Source organism: Mytilus galloprovincialis, chromosome 9, assembly GCF_965363235.1.
Source record: "Mytilus galloprovincialis chromosome 9, xbMytGall1.hap1.1, whole genome shotgun sequence".
Taxonomy (NCBI): domain Eukaryota; kingdom Metazoa; phylum Mollusca; class Bivalvia; order Mytilida; family Mytilidae; genus Mytilus; species Mytilus galloprovincialis.
This window is the reverse complement of record NC_134846.1, coordinates 90727233-90749963: the sequence shown is the minus strand read 5'-3', so window position 1 is coordinate 90749963 and position 22731 is coordinate 90727233. Positions and strand designations below refer to the sequence as shown.

At 32.8% G+C, this 22731-nt stretch overlaps 2 protein-coding genes across 2 annotated transcripts in view; one reads left to right on the top strand and one right to left on the bottom strand.

The window, feature by feature from the left end:
- The window catches only part of LOC143046333 (solute carrier family 38 member 10-like), a 113863-nt gene that overhangs the window by 80347 nt on the left and 10785 nt on the right, over positions 1–22731 (bottom strand). The window lies entirely within an intron of this gene.
- Positions 16386–22731, top strand: part of LOC143046334 (methyltransferase-like protein 22) — a 32921-nt gene continuing 26575 nt past the window's right edge. Inside the window, exon 1 of the mRNA XM_076219446.1 lies at positions 16386–16722. The gene's annotated coding sequence lies outside the window, so the exon portion shown is untranslated. The remainder of the gene's footprint in view (positions 16723–22731) is intronic.

Here is a 22731-nt window from a genome sequence, read left to right as displayed (position 1 = left end):
TTAGGTCGCAACTACCGGCCGTGTAAGGGCTGTTAACGTTTAAAACTTCGATTTGTTGTATTGCCAATGAGAACTCTCCACAAAAGACCAAATGACACAGAAATTAAAAACTATAGTATAGGTCACCATACGGCCTTCAACAATGAGAAAAGCAATATCTTGCAAGGTTTAGTGTAGATTTTACCTAATATTACTATATAGATGAGTTTACAACAAGTGCTGATGTCATGATTATAGATTGGTTTGCAAAGGATCACAACATCAAGGTATGCTAGTAGATGGTGGAAGACAATGCGTTTGTGTCTCCCTGTGTTTCATGGCATCTGTCACCCACAAACCATCTACTCCATCTGACGTTGATCATATCCTTCAACTTGGTAGATCTTTACCACTCAATATCCACACATAGGGGTTATATGCTTATAAATGAAATATCTAGTACCATTAATCTGACGGGAAGAAGTTTACACTTTTGTGTTATAGAGTCGAGAGGTCGATCAACAGCTCATGCAGTAGACGACTTGGACGCCTTGTGTTTTAGTGTCAAAGGAGCACTTAAGCGCTGCTATGAGGAATCAGATATGTGTTTTATGACAGTTGGGAACTATCCAAGTTGTACAATTGGTACAAAAAAGACAGCTGATCAGATGTACTTGGTAATGGACTCGCATAGCAGAGATGAATCTGGAAAATCGGTCCCAGATGGGAAAGCAGTTGTATTTAGATTTCGTTCCTTAGATCAGCTTGTTACTTATATCAGAGATCAGTTAAATGCCTTAGTTCTGTTGTTTGTCCACAAGGATATTGACATTGACATCCAAGCTGTTCTGGACATGTTTGCTAGGAAATATCCAAGACGAATGCAGAGCTCCAGATAAGAATTCACAAATTGGGGATTTACCCCTCCATTTTTTATATAATTGAGTGAAATAGTTTTTCAATTGCATTATTAATTCCAGTTCACCCCTCAAGCAAATATCAAATTGGTTTTTTCACCACCAAGCTCGTTAATGAAATGGTTTTTTTTAAAGGCACTGGCTACGGTTACATGGAAATGTAACAATAATAAAAATATTATTGTTACATTGGAGACTAAATGCCGGAATGCATGGTTGGGTAAGGACCTGTTTAATTATGAATGTAACAATAATTAATGAGGCTACGGTTACATTGCGTTTTTGTTACATGAAAAACAGCAATGTACGATGGGACTAGTAATATGTACTAAATAATAAAAGTTGAAGACATTTATTTTATATTTACAATAAATACATTTATTACTTACAATTTCTTTACTGTATTTTTTTTTTTATATTTACAATGACAATTTCTACAAATCCAGTAAGTGGTTTTTTAAGCATGATTAAGTCCCACACATTTTTGATGAACGTCCTCCATGGATACATGTACATACAGAAGTTCCCAATAGTTACAGTTAGCAAACTTTGCTTTTGATGTATCAATTTTTTTAGAACTGCGTTTGTATAGCCGTATGAAATTTGTGTCTTGATATTGTTTCAGTTTCGTTTAAAACGTATCCCAAGTTTTAAAATTTTCACCCTAAACAAAATTGGTAATAAGAATATCTTCATCCATTGTTCAAAGTATAGACAGTAATAAGAGTAGGTGTGCAGTTAAATACTTAAAAGTGAAACCATTGTACTATATTTTTTCGCTTAGACACTCCTAATCTGGAGTAGTATCTTTAAGAACATCAAAACCATTAATACACAAAACTATTTAAACAACATTTGTTGAATAATAATATTTATTATTTATCATTATTACAAGTATTATTTAATACATATGATAGAATTAAGCAATAAAACTATAGAAGATTTAAGTTTAATAAATCTAGCGTACATTGCTGTTTTTCATGTAACAATAACGTAATGTAACCGTAGCCTCAATAATTATTGTTACATTCGTAATTAATCGGTTCCTTACCCAACTTTGCATTCCGGCAATTAGTCTCCAATGTAACAATAATATTTTTATTATTGTTACATTTCCATGTAACTGTAGCCAGTGCCTTTTTTAAAACACGATATTGAATGTGTGTGTCCACACATCAACTAAAATGAAATATATATTCTTGAACTATAACAATGTTTTTGTATAATTTTATTTAATACATAATTCTGGATGTACTTGTCCCTTATTAGAACTTTTGGTTTCCGATGCGGACTTCATATAAGTAATTTGGCCTTTCATGTTCTAACTGATTTAGTACTGATAAGTTCTAACCCTGTTATCTTTAAGGCACGCAAACACGCCTAGCATCGTCATTGCACAACCGCGTGCGTTCAAGCGAAGCTTCCTGACACCACTAGCTGAGTCTTGTAATCATCATCATCCACTCAAAAAGAAAGTCAAACATGCTTCTATTCAATATTTTTAGCGAAATTTACTTTCGTTTAATTCATTGCAAAGTGTTATGTTAAATCCCGAGAAGTACGAAAATAATTATGACGATATGGCTAACGCTAATTCGATAAAGACAGAGAATATCGAAATGTTGTCATCACCACGTGTACCTTAAACGCTCTATTTTTAGAACGAAACGACATTTCTGATTTTCAAAATTACAAAAATAGATTTACGCAACGACTATGTAATCGATAAGGGTAAATAACGCACACGATAGAGACTAAAAGCGTTAAGAAGTCATGGTTTTGACAAATTATTGGGTTTTCCTTTTCATGAATTGGGTTTTAGAACGCAGCAATGGGCACTTGCATTGGGTTTTCAATTATTTTTATTGCGTGATTACGCAAATACGCAGCTTATCTGGAGCTCTGCGAATGTTACTATTAAATCCATTGGCTTAATAAAACTTGAATCATTCAATAGATATATATATGAACCCATATACGCAATATGAATCCCTTAGACCTTAAAGAAATTAGTTAGGGTCGTTGAGTAGCTTGTTGATTTTACAATTTTTAAGGATACCTTGTCATCGTCATACCTCAAAGGTTCTACGCACAAACAGAGACATGTTGCTTTACCTCTGTCCCTCCATCGGTCAGTCAGTCACTTGATATTTGGTTCGGTATTGAAATTTTTAAGTTAACCGATTTCATTTTACAATATTGTCTGTATGCGTGCATATACGATGTCCCTACTTCATTTTCCACCGAATATATTCGATAAAATTAAAGTAATGTAGCACCAGTTTTCCCAGCAACCATTGACATAAAATTCGTTTAATTTTTTTCTATGGAGAATCAGTTAGCACCAGTTTTCCCAGCAACCATTGACATAAAATTCGTTTAATTTTTTTCTATGGAGAATCAGTTTGTGTACTCAGAATTGTTTCTATTCTACTTTTGTTCAGTCCCGTTTTCTGGTAAATATATAGAAGTAGTCAATGAGCAGAAACTAATAGATTTTTTTGTTAATTATGGTTAATGTAGATTGTCATTTAAATTATGCGGTTTTAGATTGAAACTTTAATTTCTGGCTCATTTTACCACAAATGTTTCTCGCCACACTTCGCTTGGCAAGACATCTATCTACATTGCACCAACTCTAGAAGAATATTTCAATAACTTTGATTATTTTAACCTAAAAAAAAAAAGAAATTGTATTCTGCGCCCCCCTAACGTCAAATCTTGTATCCGCCCCTGCTTATACTTCTAACTGAAGAAATGTATATATAGAATTATAGATTGTTATTATACCTTTTTTATCACAGTTTTTTTAACATTCAATTAAAGGACAATGGCCACTTTGGTTCCTATTTCAAACTTTCACAATTTTTTATAATCAAATGTTGAATGAATGAACTTTAATTAAACAAAACTGTTTGGATTTTAAATTTTTTTTCTGAGTTGTACATCCAATTTGATGACAGTTATTCATTAGAATGGCAAAATTATGCAAAACCTTGATTCTTTTAGGGTGAGGGTTAGGATACTTGTTGGTTATCTCAACAAGATTGATTTTCTAGCTTGTGAGACCAATGATATTCTGTTTAAATCGCTATTTTACCTGTTGTCACAGTGTTAATTTCATTGACTACAGGCAAGTTTTCTCTTAGTTTCTAGTGATAATTTTTCATATCACTCGACTCTGCTGAAAATGAAATTATCAGTCAGCAAGATTAAAGCAAAGTTTTGTAAAACAGCGATAAATAGAAATAATACAGCAGCACACTCATTGCCCAAAAAGATATTTAATGTATCAATCTATTTACTACTGTCATTGGGTTTGATCATATCCTATTTAATCAGACACAGTATTAGTCACATTGTTAAACATTATTCAAAGATCTGAATCAACAAAAGCAGGAGTAACCAGATGCTCCGCAGGGCGCAGCTTTTTACGACTGCAGAGGTTGAACCTTGAACGGTTGGGGCAAGTATGGACACAACATTCAAGCTGGATTCAGCTCTAAATTTGGATTGTGATTAAATAGTTGACACAGCATAGGTTTTGGACACAGAATGAATGTGGTCTAATGAACTTAAAATATTTTTTTTGCCTTTGAGCAATTCACTATGCTGTTGAATATTAATCCTATCAAAAAAATGTTTGAAGAAATTTTCTTTTTATTTATGAAATCTGAAATGAGAAAAATTTAACCCCCCCCCACCCATTTTTTTTCACATCCCCCTTTCCCTTTTTCCAAAACTGACCTCAATTCAAATTTCTAATGGAGTTTGCAACAATAACTACTCACTTAAATACATCATAAAATATTAAAATGTAAAATAAAGTGCTTGTTATCACTGAATGGTAAAGATTGTTTTAATTTATCAGTTGGTAGTAAAAGTGAATATACATTGTATATATTCAACTACTAATCTGGACAAAGAAAGATAACTCCAATCAATTGAAAATTTCTTGCTATTGCACAATACTGTGCAATTGAAAATATTTGCTATTGCACAATACTGTGCAATTGAAGATTTCTTGCTATTGTGCAATACTGTGCAATTGAAAATTTCTTGCTATTGCACAATACTGTGCAATTGAAGATTTTTTGCTATTGCTGAATACTGTGCAATTGAAAATTTCTTGCTATTGCACAATACTTAATATAATAATTTTGGATCCTGATTTGAACCAACTTGAAAACTGGGCCCATAATCAATAAAGGGCTGCGCTTTAGCGCATGATACACCCGTTGCTCTTTTAACTTGTCTTTTATGCTTTAAATGAATTTATATGATCAACTAGAAATATATATACAAATCAAAAGGGATGTTACATTAATATATTCACCAAAGTTTCATAAAATCCCCCTTTTTTAAGTATAAAAATTCATTACTTAAGAAAACGTAAAATCTAAAATTTATAAAAATGGAAAGGGAGCTTATGTCAATAGATATAAACAATTTATCAAAGTTGCATAAAATTTTGTGAAAGTGTTAGTTATTGTACCAAAATTGGAAAATCCCCCCTTTTTTAAGCATAAAAATTCATAACACGGAAATGTAAAATCTGAAATTTATAAAAATTAAAAGGGAGCTTACATCAATAGATATAAACAATTCACCAAAGTTTCATGGACATTGGTGAAAGCCTTTTAGAGTTATTGTCCGAAGTGTTGAAAATCCCCCTTTTTTTATGAATAAAGCCCCATAAATCCAAAACTTAAAATCTGAAATTTATAAAAATTGAAAGGAAGATTACATCAATAGATATAAACAATTCACAAAAGTTTCATGGACATTGGTGAAAGCCTTTTTGAGTTATTGTCCGAGGTGTTGAAAATCCCCCCTTTTTTATGAATAAAGCCCCATAAATCCAAAACTTAAAATCTTAAATTTATAAAAATTGAAAGGGAGCTTACATCAATAGATATAAACAATTCACCAAAGTTTCATGGACATTGGTGAAAGCCTTTTTGAGTTATTGTCCGAAGTGTTGAAAATTCCCCCTTTTATATGAATAAAGCCCCATAAATCCAAAACTTAAAATCTGAAATTAAAAAAAAATGAAAGGGAGCTTACGTCAATAGATATAAACAATTCACTTAAGTTTCATGGAAATTGGTGAAAGTGTTTTTGAGTTATTATCGGAAGTGTGGACGACGAACGGACAGACGGACGGACAGACGGACAACAGTATACCATAATACATTCCGTCTTAAAGATGACGGGCGTATAAAAATCTAAGTACATGTTTAGATTCAGCATATCAAAAACGCCCAAGAATTCAATTTTTTGTTAAAATCAAACTTAGTTTAATTTTGGACCTTTTGGACTTTAATGTAGACCAATTTGAAAATGGGACTAAAAATTAAGAATCTACATACACAGTTAGATTTGGCATATCAAAGAACCCCAATTATTTAATTTTTGATGAATTCAAACAAAGTTTAATTTTGGACCCCGAGTTGGACCAACTTGAAAACTGGGCCAATAATCAAAAAGCTAAGTACATTTTTAGATTCAGCATATCAGAGAACCCCAAGGATTCAATTTTTGTTAAAATCAAACTTAGGTTAATTTTGGACCTTTTGGACTTTAATGTAGACCAATTTGAAAATGGGACTAAAAATTAAGAATCTACATACACAGTTAGATTTGGCATATCAAAGAACCCCAATTATTCAATTTTTGATGAATTCAAACAAAGTTTAATTTTGGACCCCGATTTGGACCAACTTGAAAACTGGGCAAATAATCAAAAAGCTAAGTACATTTTTAGATTCAGCATATCAGAGAACCCCAAGGATTCAATTTTTGTTAAAATCAAACTAAGTTTAATTTTGGACCCTTTGGACCTTAATGTAGACCAATTTGAAAACGGGACCAAAAATTAAGAATCTACATACACAGTTAGATTCAGTATATCAAAGAACCCAAATTATTCAATTTTTTATGAAATCAAACAAAGTTCAATTTTGAACCCTTTGGGCCCCTTATTCCTAAACTGTTGGGACCAAAACTCCCAAAATCAAACCCAACCTTCCTTTAGTGGTCATAAACATTGTGTTTAAATTTCATAGATTTCTATTTACTTATACTAAGTTATGGTGCGAAAACCAAGAATAATGCTTTCTTGGGTCCCTTTTTTGCCCCTAATTCCTAAACTGTTCAGACCTCAACTCCCAAAATCAATCCCAACCTTCCTTTTGTGGTCATAAACCTTGTGTTTGAATTTCATTGATTTCTATTTACTTATACTAAAGTTATTGTGCGAAAACCAAGAATAATGCTTATTTGGGCCCTTTTTTGGCCCCTAATTCCTAAACTGTTTGAACTAACACTCCCAAAATCAATCCCAACCTTCTTTTTGTGGTCATAAACCTTGTGTCAAAATTTCATAGATTACTATTTACTTAAACTAAAGTTATAGTGCGAAAACCAAGAATAATGCTTATTTGGGCCCTTTTTGGCCCCTAATTCCTAAAATGTTGGGACCAAAAGTCCCAAAATCAATTCCCAACCTTCCTTTTGTGGTCATAAACCTTGTGTTAAAATTTCATAGATTTCTATTCACTTTTACTAAAGTTAGAGTGCAAAAACTAAAAGTATTCGGACTACAATGACGACGACGACGAAGAAGACACAGACGACGACGCCAACGTGATACCAATATACGACCAAAAATTTTTCAATTTTTGCGGTCGTATAAAACGTTATCAATAGTATTCCTAATTGGATGGAAAAAATTGTAAGGGTTCCACGAAACCCAGTGTCTCACCCACTTTATAAATTTTATAAATGTTTTGAGAACTTTAACTGCAGACTGTATGTAATGTTAACTAGAAGAAAAGTTAAGTCCATATATAAGTAACATACTTATAAATAGGGAATATATATTTTTACAAACTTTCCATCTGAATACTAGCTTTTGATCATAAACAAGCTTCTGTCCAAATTTGGTACAAATCCAGGATAGTTTCAGAAAATTATTGAATGTAATGTTAACTGGCAGAAAAACTAAGTCCATTTAAAAGTAAAATACGGATAAATAGGAATTTTCTTTTTTATTAAATTTATTTCTAGATACTATTGTATGATCATAAACAAGCTTCTGTCCAAGTTTGGTAAGAAAGTTAATAAAATTTCTAAAACTTTAACCACAGAGTGAATGTAATGTCAACTGCCAGAAAAACTAAGTCCATCTATAAGAAAAATACGAAAAATAAGGATTATTTTTTTTAAAATGACTTCTGGATTCCATGTTCTGATCATAAACAAGCTTCTGTCCAAGTTTGGCCAATATCCACGATAGTTTAAGAAAGTTATTCAAATTTCAAAAACTTTAACCACAGAGTGAATGCAATGTCAACTGCCAGAAAAACTAACTCCATTTATAAGTAAAATACGGATAAACAGGTTGGTTTTTTTTACAAAATTTATTTCTAGATACTATTGTATGATTATAAACAAGCTTATAATTAAGTTTGGTAAAAATCCAGGATAGTTTGAGAAAGTTATTAAAATTTTAAAAACTTTAACTGCAGAGTGAATATTTGTTGACATTGTTGAGTTGAACGACATCGACAGAATGCATTGTCTGGCTTTTTCGACAAAAGTGAAAGGCTTGACAAAAATTATAGCAAAAAGACAATGACTGAGAATTTTGATGGATATAAAATTAATATTGCATCTTAATTATGCAGTGAAAATGGACAACACAATTTTCACTAAGACAATATCAAATACAGTCACCAACATTGTGTAAGGTGTTTAACAAATACAAATAGAATCATTCCTTAAGACTTTACATGTGCTTGTTATCCTAATTTATGTTACAATGAATTTTTATATGAACCTGTTGAGCTTGCATGTTGTTTATTTTTTATTTGTTTTCTTCAACTGTAAATAAGTCTTTAAATTAATACACATTCTTAATTAGGATTTTTACATTTTGTCTCACATTTTTTCTTTTGTTTTGAAGAATAGTTTTCAATACTTTTAAAGTTTAACTTAATTTTACATTTAAATGTCTCAAGGACACATTGAAGTATTTAATTCTAATGATCTGTAGGTATTTTACCCCTTGTTATTTGACCATTGTAACTTTGTATATTCTGTAATTATGAGAATAAATAGTTAATGCAAGACTAATTTGACATTTAACAGTTTTCTTCTCATATACTTTATGATGGTATCATACTAAACTCCTTACAGGAAGGATTGTACATGTACTTGATTTTCATATAATGAAGACATAATCTTTCAATCAGTAAAATTGAGGTCTGGAGTTGGCATGTCAGTAACTGCTAGTAGTTCATTGTTATAAATTTATGTATCATAGTCATTAAAAACAACCTTAAGGTAGCTTTTAAACCCCTAATCAAGACTCAAAGCATCATTATTGCCGAACACAGAATTCATTTGGGAAGGTCTTCTTGAATCTACTGAATGTACACTGAAATATTTGCCACTGGTCTTTACTTAAAAAAAAATTCACTCATAAATGCATTACTAAAACTAGAGGCTCGCTCACCTTGGTCTATGTGCATATTAAACAAATTACACAGATGGATTCATGACAAAACTGTGTTTTGGCGATGGTGATGTGTTTGTAGATCTTAATGTACTGAAATTCTTGCTCCTTACAATTTTCTCTATCTATAATAAACTTGGCCCCTTCGTTACAGAGGAAAATATTTTGTAAAAATTTACAAAAATTTACCAAATTAATGAAAATTGTTAAAAATTGACTATAAAGGGCAATAACTCCTAAAGGGGTCAACTGACCATTTTGGTCATGTTGACTTATTTGTAGATCTTACTTTGCTGAACATTATTGCTGTTTACAGTTTATCTCTATCTATAATAATATATTCAAGATAATAACCAACCAGATGCTCTGCAGGGTGCAGCTTTATACGACCGCAGAGGTGAACCTGGAACAGTTGGGGCAAGTATGGACACAACATTCAAGCTGGATTCAGCTCTAAATTTGGATTGTGATTAAATAGTTGACACAGCATAGGTTTCTGACACAGAATGAATGTGGTCTAATGAACTTAAAATATTTTTTTTGCCTTTGAGCAATTCACTATGTTGTTGAATATTAATCCTCTCAAAAAAAATGTTTGAAGAAGTTTTCTTTTTTTTATGAAATCTGAAATGAGAAAAATTTAACCCACCCCCTTTTTCTCACATCCCCCTTTCCCTTTTTCCAAAACTGATCTCAATTCAAATTTTTAATGGAGTTTGCAAAAATAACTACTCATTTAAATACATCATAAAATATTAAAATGTAAAATAAAGTGCTTGTTATCACTGAATGGTAAAGATTGTTTTAATTATCAGTTGGTAGTAAAAGTGAATATACATTGTATATTGTATAAAACAATGATTTAAGTTGATTCAACTACTATTCTGGACAAAGAAAGATAACTCCAATTGAAAATTTCTTGCTATTGCACAATATTGTGCAATTAGATATTTCTTGCTATTGCGCAATACTGTGCAATTGAAAATATTTGCTATTGCACAATACGGTGCAATTGAAGATTTCTTGCTATTGCACAATACTGTGGCAGTGCAATTGTAAATTTCTTGCTATTGCACAATACTGTGCAATTGAAGATTTCTTGCTATTGCTGAATACTGTGCAATTGAAAACTTCTTGCTATTGCACAATACTTAATATAATAATTTTGGATCCTGATTTGAACCAACTTGAAAACTGGGCCCATAATCAAAAATCTAAGTACATGTTTAGATTCAGCATATCAAAAAAGCCCAAGAATTCAATTTTTTGTTATAAGAAATCAAGACCACCTAGCTGAATTGATGACACTACGCAAAATTAACATAAAGATTTAACAGAGTATTACAATACTTTACCACCAGTTTAGAAAGAAGAAACCTGCTGGAAGCTCTTACAGATTCAACATCAAACCAGAGCAAAAGCTTTAATCATTAACACAACTCATAATTAAATATTTACGGATCTACCACTATTTTAATTTCCAAAATGTGCGACGATCATACACTTCACACCATTACCGACGCAATTGGAAGCAGTAACTCGCGGGTCCCAGAGCAAAGCCAGTTGACTGTACGGAATGAACAGTGAGGTGTTGTCCAATTAGGAATTCACTGACATGATTATATAATAACAAAAATGTACAATACCACCAAAGACCGCCCATGAGATTAACTACACAGAACGGGATAGATGTCAACCACACAAGATGCTGTTACCATTCAAGAAAACTCTAACATTTCTATTTATATATTTTCTATTTTAATTTACTTTCACTTTCACTTTCTATTTATATAACGTCACCATAACTACTATTATGTAACTTACACTTCTGGTTAAACCGCTAAACCGCAAGATTCATACTTCACTTTCATATTTCTTTGTATAATTGTCCTGATGATGCCTAATTACTAGGCGAAACATGTAGACTCAATAAACAGATACTATGCGGTAAAAACATGAGTGTTGTTGTCTTTATTGTTGACACATAAAGAAAGAGAGGTAAATGAAAAACTTAAATATGAACTATCTTTGAGTTCTAAACTGATAGATGCATTGCATAAACGTCGAAACCTGTATATATTGCAAGAGAAAAGAAATTATCTAAAATTAGTGGTAGACCAACCAAAGAGACTGATCCTTTAATTTCCGATTGGATCGAGGATGCTATGGAACATTTGAGTACATTTTGTGATGAAAAAGCTAGGGTAGAATTTTTAATGGACCATGTTACTGGCCCGGCTAAAGACGAATTAAGAGTCTGTCCAAAAACGGAAAGAGACAGTGCAGACAAAATATTGAAGTTACAGTGACTTGACTGTTAGTGTTGCTCTCAACCAATTGCAACTCATTCAAAAGTTTTCATGACATGGCTGTGGTTTTCTACAGCAGTTGGTTCAAATTTCTGACCAGTTGAAGAATTTGATTTTATAAAACAAATTGCAATTTGGTCAAAATTTTGAATGAGTTGCCATTGGTGGAGAGCAACACTAACAGTCAAGTCACTGTAATACATCATATATGATGATGTTGACTCTGTAAGTCAGTTACAGCAACTTTTCTTTCAACGTAATCAGAAAGAATATGAATCATTGCAAGATTATTCCTTAATACTTATGAAAATTGCGGGCCAAATAACAAAACGCAATAACACAGCATCAGGTGATAAAAACATTGCGTTGAAGGATAGGTTTATTGAGGGTATATGTGATAAACAATTGAAAAGAGAAGTGAAGAGATTTAGTTTGGAACACAAGACATTGACTTTTATAGAATTCAGACAAGAAGTTTTAAAGTGGGTAGATGAATTGGGGGATAAAAATTTTAAAAGTTTAATTATCATCTCAAGAAGTATCAGAAAATGCTATAAGTAGTGACTATAGTAGTGAATTTTCAGAAATTAAAAAATTACTGATGAATCAACAAACATTAATTGTTCTGGAACTCATTCATTATTTATTCTTCATGTGATCATCATTTTATATTGTTAACGTTTCATTGCGTACCTCGCTTTATGTGCGCCAGTTTTAGGAGTTTTATAAAGGACAGTGTAGGAATCTGCGTTACTTTCCCCTCTCTTCTAATGACGTAAACTGCTCAGCGAGTCGTGTGCACAACTGCAAAGAACATTCAGCGGACACGTTGTCCAAAAGAACAATTCGTGGCTAACCACAGAGTGAGTTACCTTTAAAACATTACAAATTATGTATTTACATCAGCGACGAACTGTTTTAATATATTTTCATATGTTATAAAGAAACTATGAACATTTTACCGTTCAAACCGTTTGTATCTGCGATTTACACGATTTAATTCAAGACAGAACCCGACGTGTGCAAGAATATTCATATTTTTATTAATATAAAGAACTTTAACAGCTTTATATATCTACGAACTGTTTATCCGTATTTTTAATGGACTTTAATTATCATTGAACACATTGTAAAATTGTATTTATATTTGTATTTTCAGTTTTTCACCATTTGGATTGGTAGTGAAATAAAAGTCAGCTCCTGATTGTTTTATCTTTACTTAAACCCAGTCGTCTTGGTTACACTCACTGGTCAGGCCATTACAGTGAAAAAGCTACAACTTGCCTGTTGTTTTTCTTGGATAACGTACCCCACTCCACGACAGTCAACAGACCAACAACGTAGTTTTCAACGACAACGTAGCAACGTACATACGTACATACCTTTACACTGACAGTGGACTACACATCTTGTGTGTACTCGGCAGCAAACCAACAACGTTGAACAAACATTGCCGATTAACATCATGGACCCCAGTCACGCGGAACAGCAAGAAGAGGTTCAGCCCCCAGAGGGAAATGTCCCAGATCTAGAATTATTACAAAATCCGTCTAAAACAACAAATGTAGATGAAAATGCCGAGACTAGGCAAGTGCATGAACTTACCGAAAAGGGACAGGGAGCCTTTATAGAAAAACGTGACAAGTTCTATCACGACTTAGAGGCCCTATGGTCAAACCTAGACTCTCAGTTATTAGAAACGGCCAAGCCTCCCAACGACCTCCAACAATTGTTAACAGCACAAGATAAAATTGTACAAGCCTGTACTAAGTATCGCAGGCTCACAGACGAGTACTTGACATTTCTGAAAAATACAAAAACATTAGACAGCCTTCAAGACATTGATACGTGCAAATTCTCAACGGATATCCGAATGTCTAAAGTCGAACTGGCAATTGAGACTTTACACGAGCATCGCCTCGCCCTAAGACAGGCTAAATCCACTAGAACAAAGACCTCAAAGGGTAAGAAAAGCTCGCACAGCGGTAGCTCTAACGTGTCAGACATGTCAAGCCTGGCACGGAGAAAGCGAGCCAAGGCGGAGGCTGCAAAGTCTAAGATAGCATTTGTCGAAAAACATGCACTTATCCTACAACAGGAAGCAATGTTAGAGGAACAAGTCCTGTTCAGACAAATTGAAATGGAACAGGAAGCAGCACACAAAAAGGCTGAAATGGAACAGGAAGCAGCACGCAAAAAGGCTGAAATGGAACAGGAAGCCTCACTAGTTGCTCAACGCAAATTTCAACTAGAACAGGAGGCTGCACAGAGAACAGCTGAGCTAGAACAGGAGGCTGCTCACAGAAAAACGCAATTAGAACAAGAGGCTATGCGCAGGAAGGCTCAAATGCAACAAGAAGCCGCACGAGTAAGCCGGGAAAAGGCCGAGCTTAAAGCCAAATTTAACCTTCTTGAAGCACAGAGAGAAGCTGCAGCCGCAGAAGCCGAGGCTCGTATCCTGGAATACGATGATAGCCAAGCGTATAGCGATCTCCCTGACGAAAAGGAAGACCCGCTCCAGCGTGTGCAAGATTTCGTCAATAAACTTCCTGTATCAACTGTTGTTAAGGAAGTAACAGGACCTCAAAAGAAAAAACAAATTCCTGTTAAGATTGAGCTGAGTAACGAAGCATCAGCGTTCGTGCCATCCGTGGCATCGAACTTGCTGTCACAGACATCTGCCGTCTTGCCTTCCGATAATAAGTCACCGGAAGTTACCTTTATCCCAGATCTGGGATTAGTAACCGGCTTACAAAAACTAGGTCTTTCAGATGAGAGCCCTACTGAACACCAAAAACAGGGTGTTAAAGAAACGATCCCTGTCTCACAGCAAAATCAAGGCATTATAGAAGAGATCCCTGTCTCACACCTAAGACAAGGAGTTATAATAGAAGAGACCCCTTCTGCACACCTGCAGCAAAACAATCCTACGTTAGAGATAACCAGATTTCTCCTTCGCAAGGACTTGCTGTTCTCCCGGCTAACAAGCTTTAACGACCAGGCAGAATCATTTCATACATGGAAAGCCAGCTTTAAAAATGTCATAGACGAACTACAAGTTTCAGACTCAGAACAGATAGACCTACTTATTAAATGGCTTGGACCAGAGTCAGGTAAACATGCCATGAGTATAAGGGCATCAAATGCCAACAACCCAACAAGAGGCCTACACAGATTATGGGAAAGACTGGACGATCGATATGGTGCTCCAATAATGTTGTAGACGTCTCTCGTCAACAAACTTGACAACTTTCCAACACTGACAAATAAAGACAACTCACTCCTTTACGATTTGTCAGACATTATCTCAGAAATAGAGTATCACAAAGAAAATCCCAAGCTGGGATGTTTGCTAGCTTACTTCGACTCGTCAAAGGGGGTAAATCCTATTGTGGAAAAACTACCATATGGACTCCAAGAAAAGTGGATAACAAGGGCTTCAAGATACAAGTCTAAATATGAAGTTGCCTTTCCACCTTTTACAGAATTCTCTGCCTTCATCAGGGAAATGAGCAAAATTAAGAACGATCCTGGGTTCATCTTTGGTTCAATATATTTTCATATGTTATAAAGAAACTATGAACATTTTACCGTTCAAACCGTTCGTATCTGCGATTTACACGATTTAATTCAAGACAGAACCCGACGTGTGCAAGAATATTCATATTTTTATTAATATAAAGAACTTTAACAGCTTTATATATCTACGAACTGTTTATCCGTATTTTTAATGGACTTTAATTATCATTGAACACATTGTAAAATTGTATTTATATTTGTATTTTCAGTTTTTCACCATTTGGATTGGTAGTGAAATAAAAGTCAGCTCCTGATTGTTTTATCTTTACTTAAACCCAGTCGTCTTGGTTACACTCACTGGTCAGGCCATTACATTAATTGAAAAACAACAACAACAAATTGTTTCTTTATCAAACAACAAATTTAGTCTAGGACAGTCTAATACTAATACATATAATAGATTTTCAGAAAATAGACACTCACAATCAAGTTTTTCAGATAGACAGTCAAAACCAAGTTTTTCAGATAAAAGTGAAAGAAAGTGTTTTAACTGTGGAGGTAAAGGTCATATAAAAGTAAATTGTCCGTCACCAAAATTTACAAATACAAACGATAGCAATTCTTCAAGAGGTAAACAAACATAGAGGTCAAAGCCGAGGTTATTCAAGTCAAAGAGGTGCAAGTTTATGTAATGTACAAAACAGTGAAGAAATTGAATCACTGCCAAAAGACAACCTCCCAGGGTAGAGAGTCGGCCGATGGGAGTAAAGTCAGTAGACTCTGTAACTTTTAGTACCGAAATTTTTAATAATGTGACTGGGAAATGCTCAGAGATAGATATTTTAATTGAAAATCAGCCAGTGAGATCACTTATTGATACTGGATCACAAGTTTCTACAATTTCTGAGACATTTTTTAATAGTTTATTAGAAAAGAAACCAGTTTTGTATGATATTACAAAATGGATGAAAGTGACAGGTGCTAATGATTTACCTATTCCTTATGTTGGATATATAGAGGTTGATATTAACATTATAAATACATGTATACCAAAAGTTGGAATGTTAGTTGTAAAAGACAGTGAAGTACGTATACATAGTAGAAAAAGTAAAACTCAATCTTTACTGGGAAGTAATTTCTTTAGAAAAGTGAAGGACACTGTAGATTTACATAGTGAAAATAAACAAATTGAAATGATTGGTAAACAACTTTTTAGTATTTTAACATTGTATAATATTAGTGCTGAAAATGACACTGAGAATATTGATTCTAATGAGAAAGTAGCTTTGTCTTTTGTTAAAATAGCAGGAAAATCAACAGTACTTATTCCAGCTAATTCCATGCGAATTGTGTCGTGAACTACAAGACAGCAGTGATAACAAGAAATTTTGTGCAGCAGTACAAGCAGTACAAGGGTTGAATGGTTCTTTGAATAGAAACCTGTTGTTAGTAGACAGTTACAGTGAAGTGGTGAACGGTAGGGTACCAGTTTGATTAGTTAACATAGGTTCTGAAGATCATTGGTTAAATCCCAAAACACGTGTTGGAACTTTACAAAATGCAACTGTAGTTAATGAAAGTCCAATTGACGAGTCGATAGAAATTAATTTTTCAAATTCACAAATTAAAGTTGAAGTTTCTGTAAACAAAACTCAAGTTCAAGAACATGAAACAGTTATATCAGAAAAGAAATTAACTTTAAAGGATATTGATATAGCAAGTGTTGCACTCTCACATGGACAAAGTGAAAAATTACAATCAATTATTGATAAATATAGTGATGTTTTCTGTCAAGATGAATCTGATTTAGGTTACACCGACGTGATAAAACACAAAATTGTAACTGTTGATAACAAGCCTATTGCAGTTCCACATAGGCGTATACCATCTCATCAAATGGATGAAGTTGGTGAACATATTAAAAAAATGGTTAAACACAACATTATTTGGAAAAGTAATAGTCCCTATGCAGCCCCTATTGTCATTGTACGCAAGCCAGATTCAAGCATAAGACTGTGTACAGATTTTCGCCAATTGAACCAGAAAACAGTTCATGATGCCTACCCCCTCCCGAGAATTGAAGAGGCATTAGATGCACTTTATGGAACTAAGTATTATACGACGCTCGATTAAGCTCAAGGATATTATCAGGTAGCAATGGAACCTGATGATATAACAAAAACCGCATTTAGAGTAGGTACAGGAGGGTTATATGAATATCTTCGCATGTCTATGGGTCTATCGAATAGTGCCGCAACTTTTCAGCGTTTGATGGAAGCTTGTTTTAATGATAAAAACCTTTGAAATTCTTCTTATTTATTTGGATGATATTCTTATATCTTCTAGGACCATAGAAGAGCAAATAGAAAGATTAGAGTTTGTTTTTGGGCGTTTACGTAAGCATGGTTTAAAACTGAAAACATCTAGATGTCATTTTTTTAAGACTGAAGTCAAATATTTAGGACATGTTATATCTCAAGAGGGAATAAGAACTGATCCAAACAAAACTAGTGCTATAAAAGATTGGAAAATTCCAAATACTGAGAAAGAATTGAGGTCATATTTAGGACTATGTAGTTATTATCGCAAATTTGTTCAGGGGTTTAGCAAAGTAGCTGCACCGTTACACGCTTTATTAACTAAAAATGAACAAAAGAAAGGTAAAAATAGAGGAATTGAAATGTTAAATGCAAAAGAATTTAAACCAAAGTGGACAAGTGAATGTCAGTCATCATTTTAACAATTAAAAGAAAAACTTGTAAATGCTCCAATTTTAGGATACCCAGATTTCAAGATACCATTTTGTGTTGAAGTAGACGCATGTCTTGATGGATTAGGTGCTGTCTTATCTCAAGAACAAGAGGGGAAATCTGTTGTTATAGCTTATGCATCTAGGAGTTTACACCCTAATGAAAGGAACATGAATAATTATAGTTCAATGAAATTAGAGTTACTAGTTTTGAAATGGGCGGTGTCAGAAAAATTTAGAGATTATTTACTAGGTGGCAAATTTATTGTATATACAGACAATAACCCATTAAGTTATGTAAATACTGCAAAACTGGGAGCTACAGAAATGCGCTGGGTTTCACAACTTGCTCAGTTCAATTTTGAGATCAAATATAGGTCAGGATGTGCTAATACTAATGCTGATGCATTAAGTCGTAACCCAGTAGACAAAGAATTACAAGTGAAGTTGAATCAGATTACTCAAAGTACATCTTTATTAGAATTATCAGGTTTAATCACCAAAGCGTCATGTGAAGTTGACATAAATCAGATAGATGTTGAAAGACAAATGGAATGTACCCAAACTTTCCCAAAATATTCTTTTAATGAAATGAAACAATTACAGAACAGTGATGATATTTTGTCTATTGTAGTTAAATTTGTGTTTGATCAACATAAACCATCTCAGAAGATACTTTTGAAACAACCAAAAGAAGTACGCAAGATTTTGCAGAAATTTGACTCATTATCTTTAGTCAATGGTGTGTTATACAGAACAATTGAAGATCCAGAAATTGGTGAATGTAAACAGTTATTAGTGCCAGAAACAATGAAAACGTATGTACTAGACACTATGCATAATTTATCAGGTCATCAAGGTATTGAAAGAACATATGCTTTAATACAAAAACGTTGTTATTGGTTGAATATGCTTCAAGACATTAAATTATGGATTCAAAAGTGTGAGCGATGTTTATTAGCGAAAAATCCGTTACCACAAATACGAACATCTATGGGTTCTTTGACAGCAACCAAACCTTTACAGATTGTAGCTATAGACTTTACGCTATTAGAAAAATCATCAGACGGTAGAGAGAATGTTCTGATAATTACTGACATTTTTTCTAAGTTTACGCAAGCAATACCAACAAAAGATCAACGTGCTACTATGGTCGCAAAAGTACTTGTAAAAGAATGGTTTTACCGTTTTGGAATACCCAATCGTTTACATAGTGACCAAGGACGAAATTTCGAGATTGTAATTGTCCGTGAGCTTTGTAGAGTCTATGACATTAAGAAATCTCGTACAAAAAAAGACTTAAAAAATTTAAGTGTTCCTATACTTTCGTCTCAGGAAAAAGAAAGCTTGGAAGGTATAATTACTGTTAAAGAAGCCGGAGAAGCATTGAAAAAAATGAAAAACAACAAAACTCCTGGAACGGATGGTTTTTCAGCAGAGTTCTATAAATTTTTTTGGAAGGATCTTCAAATTTTTATTGTAAATTCTTTAAATTATGGTGCAAAAACAGGGGAACTATCTGTTACACAAAAACAAGGAATTATTACTTGTTTACCAAAAGGGAATAAACCCCGCCACTTTTTAAAAAACTGGCGCCCTATATCTTTACTGAATACTGTGTATAAAATTGGATCAGCAGCTATTGCAAACAGATTTAAGAGTGTCCTTGATAAATTGATAAATTTTGAGCAGACTGGTTTTATTAGTGGAAGGTATATTGGGGAAAATATAAGACTCATTTATGATATATTACAGTACACAGAGGAACATGAAATACCAGGGTTATTACTTTTGATTGATTTCGAAAAAGCTTTCGATTCAATATCATGGGACTTTTTGATAAATGTTTTGAAATTTTTCAATTTTGGCGATTCTATCATCAATTGGGTTAAAGTTTTTTACAATAATATCAACTCTGCTGTCATCCAGGGGGGGAACCTTTCAGATTTTTTTACTATTGGAAGAGGTTGTAGACAAGGGGACCCCCTGTCTCCATATCTTTTTATTTTATGTGTTGAGATTCTGGCATTGAAAATAAGGGGAAATAGTGACATTAGTGGTATAGAGGTCACACGGGTTGAGCATAAATTGTCACAGTTTGCTGATGACACCTCTTTGATTTTGGATGGGAGTGAAAAATCTTTACAAGAATCATTATTAGAATTAGACTGGTTTGCAAAAATATCTGGACTGAATATTAACTTCACAAAAACACAAGTTATTTGGTTTGGGAGCAAAAAATATAGTACAGATACTTTATGCCCTAACAGAAATCTGTCCTGGGGTGAAACTTCGTTTAAATTACTAGGAATCAATTTTGATGTAGATCTTGAAAAAATTGTTAAGATAAATTATTCTGAAAGAATTGTACAGATTAAAAATACTTTAAATCAATGGTCTAAAAGGAATCTAACTGTTATAGGTAGAATAACTGTGATTAAAACTCTAGTCTTGCCTATTGTAAACCATCTCATTATCTCTCTGCCAAATCCTTCAGATGATATTATTAAGAGAATAAATGAACTTATTTATTCATACATATGGAACTCACCTATACATAGAGTTAAGAAGGATATTCTAATCAAAGATTATTTGGAGGGAGGTTTGAAAATGCTTGATTTGAATATGTTCATTACAGCACTTAAATCAACATGGATTAGGAGGCTTTTGCAGAGAGATAGTAAATGGCAAAATATTTTCATGTCAAATATAGATAAAAGAAAGTTGTTTAGTTGTGGTGTTGATTATATTAGACAACTGTATATGACAGTTAACAACCATTTTTGGAAAGATGTACTAAGATCCTGGGAAATGATTATTCAAAAAGAAAGAAATTTTACTTATGATTCATTTTTATCAAATCCACTATGGCTGAATAATAATATTAAGATTGGTCATAAATCAGTTATTTATCAAGAATGGTTCAATAGTGGTATTAGATTTGTAAATGATATAGTTGACGAAAATGGATCGTATATTTCATTTGACCAATTTAAGCAAAAATATAACATTAACACAGATTTTCTTAAATTTTACAGTGTTATTTCGGCAGTGAAAGAGGCATCAAAATCTTTCCCTAAAGGATCTTACAAATTAGTTTGTCCTTTTATACCATCATGTCTACAAATATTTTTAAAACATTGTAAAGGATCAAAAGATATGTATTCTGTACTGACAAGAAATAATGTTATTCCTACTGGACAGCTTAAGTGGGTTAAAATTTTAGGTGAACAGAATCTGAACTGGAAAAAGATTTTCAGACTGCCTTTTGCTGTTACTAAAAATAGTAAATTACAGTGGTTGCAATATAGGATTAACCATTGCATTATTGCCACAAATCAGTATTTAGTTAAAATAAAATTGACTGATGATCCTTTATGTACATTTTGTAAATCAGATAATGAGTCTATAGAACACCTATTTTGGAATTGCAATACTGTACAAGATTTTCTACAGGATGTTGATAACTGGTTCCTTTCCGGTGGAATAAGTCTCCCAATAAATAAATTAAACTTTCTTTTTGGAGACTTATCCAAGATATTTCCCAACAACCCATATAACATGATTTTTCTTTATATTAAACAATATGTGTATAATTCTAGATGCTTTAAAAAGAATCTCTCATTGCATGCAATTATAATAAAACTGAAAGATATGTATAAATTAGAGAGTATGATAGCTGTAAAAAATAAAAAGATAACTGAATTTGACAATGTATGGAATGTTTTTGAAAAACTGTTATTGAATACCAGCTAATGTCTTTTTTGTTGTTGTTACAATAAATTATGACTACTTAATTATAATCTTTTTTAAAGAAAATATTATTGGCGTGTTATGTACTTGATCAGTGTTGATGGCTGTTACGAAAGAAATATGTCTCGTAAATTTTCAATTTTTGTTCAACATAATTATTTGATATTTAAAATATAGATAGGGATGTAACTGGATAATCCTTTTGTGTTTTGTTTTTGTTTTTTGTGTTTTGTTTTCCTTCGTTATTTATTTATTTATTTATTTTTAATTTTTTAATTTTTTATTTCTTTATCTTTTCAATAGAAAATGTAAAATATTTCCAATTAAGATTTATTTATAAAAATGACATTGTATCTATCTTATATGTGTTATACTGTATGTATGTCATGTATATGTTGTAATTGTTGGAAATAAAAAAATCAAAAGTTAAAAAAAAAAAAAAAAAAAAGAAATCTCGTACAACACCATATAATCCAAAAGGTAACGGTCAATGTGAACGTTTAAATCAAACAATGCATGATTTGTTGAAAACATTACCAGTCAAAAAGAAGGCTAAATGGACAGAATATTTACCAGAACTAGTGTATGTATACAATTCCACACCACATTCATCTACTGGTTATACACCTTACTTTTTAATGTTTGGGCGTGAACCGAAATTGCCGTTTGATCATTTATTTTGTACTCCAGAGACTGAGGTAAATTCTAACATTGACAAGTATTTATCTGAACATCAGAAACGTGTGACAGAAGCAATTAAGTTAGCACAGAACAACACTGCCAAGAAAGTTGAAGAGAGACAATTGATTCGTGAGAAGACTACAAATGATAAGACTATTAGTTTAGGTACTTTTGTCCTTCTCAAGAAACATGAGAAAGGACGATGTAAAATTCAAGACAATTGGAAGCCAACACCTTATAAAGTTGTCGACAAATTAAATGATAATGTTTATGGTATTCAACTAGCAGATGGATCCGGTCCAA